The sequence below is a fragment of the Crocodylus siamensis genome, chromosome 10, assembly GCF_052110815.1.
Source record: "Crocodylus siamensis isolate JL-2025a chromosome 10, ASM5211081v1, whole genome shotgun sequence".
Taxonomy (NCBI): domain Eukaryota; kingdom Metazoa; phylum Chordata; order Crocodylia; family Crocodylidae; genus Crocodylus; species Crocodylus siamensis.
The window spans coordinates 12,362,007-12,369,280 of NC_143404.1; positions in this window are offsets into that span (position 1 = coordinate 12,362,007).

Genomic DNA, 7,274 nt, shown 5'->3' on the forward strand with positions numbered 1-7,274 from the left:
ACACTGAGGGACGGGGCTGTGGCTGCTCTGCCCGGCTCCCGCCCAGCTCTGTGCAGTCCCCCAAAGCACGGGGCCTGGGGCAGTTGCCCCGATTTGCCCTCCCAAAGGATGGCCCTGTCTGCAGCCCCCTGTACCTCAACCCTGCTGGTGCCCCTCACTCCTGACCCACAGCCCCCCCATGCCCCCAGCCCTGCTCCACAGCCCTGCAAGTGCCCCTCACTCCCCACCCAGAGCCCCCCCACCCCCCCACAGCACTGCTGCCCACGCAGCTCCGGGCACAGAGCCCGTGTGCACAGCACGTGACCCCCAACAGCCAATCACCTTGCCCACCGCTCCCAGCCCCAAGCATCCAAGCTGCTCCTGCCTGGGAAAAGCAGAGGCAGAGCAAAAACCTGGACATTTACACACCTTTTTAAAATCCCGCTTGGACAGGAAGACAGGGGGCCAAAAAAGTTGACACGTCCAGGAAAACCCGGATGCATCTTCCCATACTGACCTAAGGCAACTTTTGTATGGACTCCTCAGATCATGCACATTGATGCAGCTCTATTGATATTAATGAGCTATATGAATGCAGTGGGATTTGGCTGATCATCTGTAACAACAGCTGACCCCAGTGGCTACTAACTATTGGGCCACATACAGGAAATAAGTCATTCACTTCCTGAGCAATCCTGTATCAGTACGTGAGCCATTGCGTTTGCTTGATGCTGTATGCTGCACTCGGGGGCTATTAGCCTAGATATAGACCATTCAGAAGTTAAAACAATGGCAGGCTCCAGTGTCTGATCTATGGTAGTGCTCTCCACTAATGTAGTTTAATTAGTGGTAGCCATGATAAGAAATGTTAAGGGGAAAAAGCAATTGACTGCACAACCTCAGATGCTTCTTAATACGTCACTGCCACCATCAACGCTCAGTTAAGGCTGCCTTTCACAGAGATGGCTATTTTCAATAAATCACCAGCCATTTTCACAAACTGATGCTTTACCTCTGACTGAGCCCAATGAGTTCACACAGAAAAGCCCCAAGACCATCTGTTCTGTTCTCAGAATTCCTGGCCTCCTCCTCTTCTTTTTCCAAGTTTCCTTTCCATAAGTATGATGGCTACAGCCTGTGATCACTTTTGTGTAACAAGACAGACAGCTGTTTTGAAAAAGCTTTATTGAGAAAAATATTTAAATTAGAATTGGTGTGTAACTTGGTAGAGCTGGAAGACAATACAGGACACTGGGCACAATAGGTACGTGATTCAGATTGCATGTTAATTATGGGGTGTGCAAACCGAGCCCAAATTGAATAGGGCCCAGTTCACACACCCCATAATTAACATGCAATTTAAATCACACAGTTAGTAATATAAACCTGGTTAAACCGAGAAATGTAAATCACGCAGCCCATGTAAACCTGGTTAAACTGAGTCAGTAGCTCACTCCAGTTCTTGACAACTATTTGACCTGTCTTGCAAAGATGCTGAGGGAGAACAAATGACAGCTTAGCATATCGGATTGATTTGAGAATCCGTTTGTACAAACACTGATGCTTACCTTTCTGTGTCTGACCTGGAACATGCGTTGGAAATGAATTTAAACTGTGCTGGATCTCCCGTTGTTAGCCAATGAATTTGAAGAGTCCAAAAAAGTATTGTAATCCGTTAGCCTTCTACAGCCCTTTGCAATTGATTCCAAGGGTTTTCTTGAGCAGCAGTGATTTCCTCCTAAAAATAAATAAATAAATAAATAAGGCCTTGCAATATGGGGAAGTATTGTCCCCAATTTACAGAGAAGCCAAGATCACACAGGAAATCTGTGGCACAACTGATGGTAAAACAATCCTGAATGGTTCTGCTAATTTTATAGTGATCTGAACATGCTTAAAGTATTTGTAAGTGAAAATGGTTGTACAAGTGCTAACTGCATTTCACAACTGAAACTAGAGGGGATGGTTGGAGCTGGGAAAATGTATATGAATTTTTGCAAAAAAAAATGGCAATCTTTTTACTGAAACTTGAACTTTAAAAAAATTTCTGATTCTCTTTCAAGTGCTGTACATAGCCCATTGACTCCTTAATTTACAGTGTCACTGACTGGCTTTCTTGCATGCAGACCATTCCATCCAGGAAGAGCACATGCCAACTGCAGATGCTTCCTCAGCCTGATGAAGGGCGTCTGTGCCCAAAAGCTTACAAAGAAGAATTTTTTTCAACTATTTGAGTTGGTCTAATAAAAGATATCAGCTTTACCCAAAGAACCATACATAGGAATGGATTTATTTGTGGCTTGAATACCTAATAGGGTTGCTCATTTACATCATTAAAGGGCTTTCCTGGATCTAGATGCTGAATAAAAATAAACCAAAGGCCGCTGTGGTAAGCTGTGAAACCAGGAGTCAGCGATAGGAAATAGACCCTTGGAGCTCTCATTTCTTCTTTCCTGCAATATTAAAAACTCCAATCAAATGACCTGGCTGCTGAGTACAAAAAGAATGAGAGAGCGAGCAAGAGATTGTGGCTTTGGAGATGTGCACTTCACATTTGTGGTTAACATTTCCCAGGCTGCTTAAAGGTGAATGCAAGTTCAATGATGTTGCTTCTCCACTAATCTTGGCTAACGTTTCTAAATGACTTTGATAAAAAAACTGAGAGAAATCGGCCTGCAGTGGTTTCGCAGCCTCCTCATTATGAGCATAGACGTGACAGAGAGAAGGGAACACAGAGCTGTCTCGGTTACAAACCGCAGTAGAGCCTTCCTGTGTTTTAATAGTGGATTTACTTCTGATCGTCCTGGCCCAGTCCTGCTGTTGCCCCTCCAGGAGATAAGAAAATGCAGTGCAAAGCTGAACAAAGACAATGACTACAGATGCGTTGCCTGATAACGCGTTCCTTTTTACTACATTTTCTTCAGGGAACGAATGGTCGTGGGACACTCGAGACTGTCCAACCTGAACACATGACACCTTCCCTCCCGTCTCCAGGACATAATCAACCCAGGCTGCTTCGCTGCCCTACCAGTGTGCATTTCCCCTGGAGCTCAGTCTCTAGACCTATTTAGTTCTCAGACCATCACCTGTCTTCAGAAGTAACCAGTAAAGGTCCTAACCAAGGCACCTTAGAGTGACTCCTGTGCAGAGATCAACAAGCCATAGTTACCAATCACCCCCCTCCACACACACACACACACACACACACACACACACACACACACACTTTCATGAACGTTATTGCCACAACACTTTACAACCCAAAAGGCTGCTTCTGTTCCGGCTTGATTAGCCTGTGATCTTATTGCCAAAGTACAACTTATAAATTCCTGTTTTTAACTAGTTTAGATTAGTCCTCCAAGGATTGTAGTATTTTTACAGCTTTAAAAAAATGCCTCCACGTGGCAGGCAAGGCCCATGTGTACTAACACATACCAAGGCAACCCCACCAGCCATTAAGCACGCTATCACAGCTATCCAGGAGCCCAGGGTTGGACAGAAGTTAGGTTTTAACTTCTTCAGGCACTTCTGTAAGCCCCAGCAGGCCCCATCTGCAGCTGGGCTCCGAAGTATCTTAGTGAATCTGAGGCAGAAGCTTTCTTTAGCATGAGATTTTCTGCCTTTTAGCATGTCTAAGGCTGATACAAATAACTAAAAATAGCCCTTGAAACAATTTAGAGCTCAGAGTCCTTTTTACTTTTAATGAGTTTTACTCCAGAGGAAGTGACTCAGTTCAGCCTGTGCTAAACTGAATGTGTCAGAAGCCTGCTTTCCAATTGCACTTGTTCATGAGAAGAGGAATAAAGTCTTCACTCTACTGTGCCATGTAGTCCAAAATACCATGGGGCCACCTTCTCATCACTGTCAGTGTGATGACCCCCAGCATCAACTGTCACGGGTTTGACTCTGATCCCCCTACACTACCGTAAATAAGGGAGTAGCTGTGTTTGCACCGGAAAAGTTACACAAAGAAACATCCGACTGGCCCAGAGACTTCTCTTTTCCTCTCAATGCTTATTGCTCAGTTCTCATTTCTGAACAGTGGCTGTTATCTCATTGCTTCTCACTTGCTTGGCTGGGTTTCCTGAGTTGCACTGGGGTGCATTTTGGTCTTTGAAATGCAATCTTTAGCAACCTTGTGCCATCCACTGGAAAGTTGCTTATTCTTTTCCCGAATTCCCCATCCCCTTAACAGCTCTACACCTGCTAGACCAAGTAAGATAATTGCAGTAGGCTCCTGCCAACTGTGTCAAACAGCCATGAAAAGCATACCCACTTCCATGAGCCCCACAGGTTTCCCTCTTACTCTTTGTTTGCTGCCAACACTTTCTCTTTTCTCCCCCCGGCTTCTTCTGAGGCTCTTGTCTCACTCTTCTCCCATTTAAAACTAAGGCTAGATGGGTTTTCCCATCCCAAACAGCCTAGACAAATGGTAAGTGTTTTAGAGCGTTAGGAAGCTTTTCAAGACTAGAAATGAGGTAGCTGTGCCTGTGAAGATGCTCACGTTTCTGCATCTTACTGTACAAGCCTGCACTGTATCTGCTGTTTCAGGTGTATTAGTCCAACGCACATAACCACAGGCTTGGTTTTTCCACAAAGGAAGGTGCCAAATATGTCTGGGGCTATAGTGAACAAAGATGATGAAAAACATCTGAATAGATCTGCTTCTGAAGAGAGAGAAAATGTGTCCTAACATGACATACACACAGAGTATATCTGAGCGTGTTGTTCTCTCTCTGCGACCGTTTTCACTAGATGAGGTGAGGACTTTAGACAGAGACCACAGAAACCTCTTAGTTTGAACAGAGCCTAACACCTGGGCTTCTGAGCACTAACTTAACACTGCTCTGCTATACCTGCCATATTGTAAGAGGAGTTGATCTAGCCACTTCTGACAGGTTCTTACACACCACAGTGTTAATTTGCAAGCATAACTGAAGGCTGTATCCTTCAGCCCATAAAGAAGGGAGGGCAAGGAAGTAGGAGGCAGAGTTACTGCAAACACAAAGGTCCTACCTGCAGTATAGACCCTGCCCAGTGAAGTATGTTGCTGTTTACACTATAGGCAGACCTTATGCCTATTTGAATGCTTTAATTGGGGCATGTGGATGTCTGACGCTCTCTCTCTGTGTCTACGTCTTCTGGGTTAGCTCCAAAGTTTATCTACACCTTCAGAGTTAACTTCTGTTTTTAAGGTTTTTATAAGAGAGCATATTCAGTTACTATTGTTCATCATCTTAACAGGGGTTTTAGTTTAATGCTAGCTAGTGCTGCATGGGAGAGGAATGAGCCAGCTGTTTCATATATCCCAAAGCAGGGGATTCTGAGATAGGTCCAGTTGTAGAGCCACAGCTGTAGGGACACCTCAGTCTGCCTGGAGTTTGTGCTTGCTCCTTGCTGTGGTTGAGGAGGGAAAGAAAAAAATAATGCTTTCCTTTTCTAGTATTGTTCTACCTGTGGGTGTATGGAAAGTGCAGCTTCTAAGGAGCACAGCCTGGTAGGCTCTGAAAAGACAGAGAGGCCTGGAGCTGTATGGGGTTACCTCCTGTGATCTCCTACTCACAGTTAAGTACTCTGCTGTTAAATCACTATTGACTGCTGTGTTCAAGTCCATTTCCAATGCATGGTGCTAATTAAACCTAGAGACGCAATGCTGCTGTCCTGAGTGAACTGTATAAGGGTGTTTCCCAGCTCTTGGGTGGGACATACCCAGACTAGTTAATTAGGGATATGGTAAGGGAGTGGGGAAAACTGTAGGGCTCTTGAACAGACGTGTGTGTTTCTAGGCTGAACACAACTTGGGTCTGGTTCGAGCAACTCTGTCTCTAATGGGTGTTGGTTTCTGATGGGTTCTGTGTGACCTGGTGTCCAGGAATGGTTCATATTTGTAATGTTATTTGTAGTTCAAACTAACAAGGGCATTGCACTACATGTGCTTCACTCCTCTTGTGAAGGGGAGTTGCAAATAATTAGTAAAGGCTTTATCAGCTCCAGATGTCTCGGCCTTTGTGAGTTACGGCTGCAGTAACAGTGACTTGGTAGAGCAGGGACTGGCTGAGAGAGCACAGAATGACGAGCTGAAGAGAAGTGCTATGAAATGCTGTGTTGGGAACCAACCTGAGGGCAGAGGCTTGACCAGGAGAGTTAGAAATCCCTCAAGGTATCTGTGTACACAGGGGTATCTCTAACACGGTAAGCGTTTACTGTAGAAGAAGCAGGCTCTGGCTCTGAGAGACCAGGCGCAAAGATGCCATGTCTTGGATTTGCTCTGCTTTCTCTTCTGCCTTTTTCAGGCTGGGCCTCTACTTTCTGATGCTTCTCCCCATATTTCCTTCTCATTGCATTTCTCCATTCAGCTTGTTCCTTCTCAGAGTGTTTAAGACATGAGTCCTGTATTGTGCTGTCTCCAGGCAGAGCAGGGGAGGCTGGTGACGTTTGTCTTTATGCAGGCAAAAATGGTGTGTGAAGTCAAGCATGGGTTGCAGTGTGCCTGATCCTTTGTGGCACTGAATGCTGTCTCTGCTTCCCGTACCTCCTTGTGTGGATGGTCTTCAACTCCCACCAGCTTCAGTGAGAAGTTTTGAGACGGATATAGTGGGCCTGGTTCTCACTAGGTTAAATAAAACCTACCACGGGGAGCCTCCAGCGTGGTACAGACTGCAGGCTTTCCTAGGGGCTGTAATTGTCTGCTGTCCAGATCACTTCTTCTACCCACTTGGGTTAAGAAAACCTAGAGTTGTGGGGTCGATGCAAACAAACCCAAGCACTTTAGTAGACACTAGATAAGCAGAGGTGGCTTCCCTGGGATGTGCTGCTGTGAAGGACAGCTCTATGAACAGCCTTATCCCTCTCTGCTGCTAGCACAGGGGTGGGTGAAATTAGTGCATCCGGCTAGCGGACGGATTTCGTTTCCCAGCAGCCCCTGCCAGCATCACTGCGGCGGGTTTCCCTCCGCCCCAGCAGCAAGGGTGCTGCGACAGCGTGGGGCCACGGTTTCCATGGAGACCAGCCCCAGCAGCAATGCAGGGCGTGCGGCTGCGTGGGGAGCTGCTTCGGGGCTCGGGCTGGGATCTGGCAGTGGTGACAGTGTGGTCTGGACCCGGGGCGGAGTCGTAATCCGTTGCCTGCAAACTCCTGCCTGGGGCATGCGGGCAGTGGATCGCAGCTCTGCCCTGGCTCCGGACCGCGCTGTCACTGCCCCGGAGCAGCTCCCCGCCAGCGCGGCTGGGCTGGTCTCCATGGCAACCCTGGCCCTGCCGCTGCTGGGGTCTTCATGGAAACCAGCTGCTGCGTGA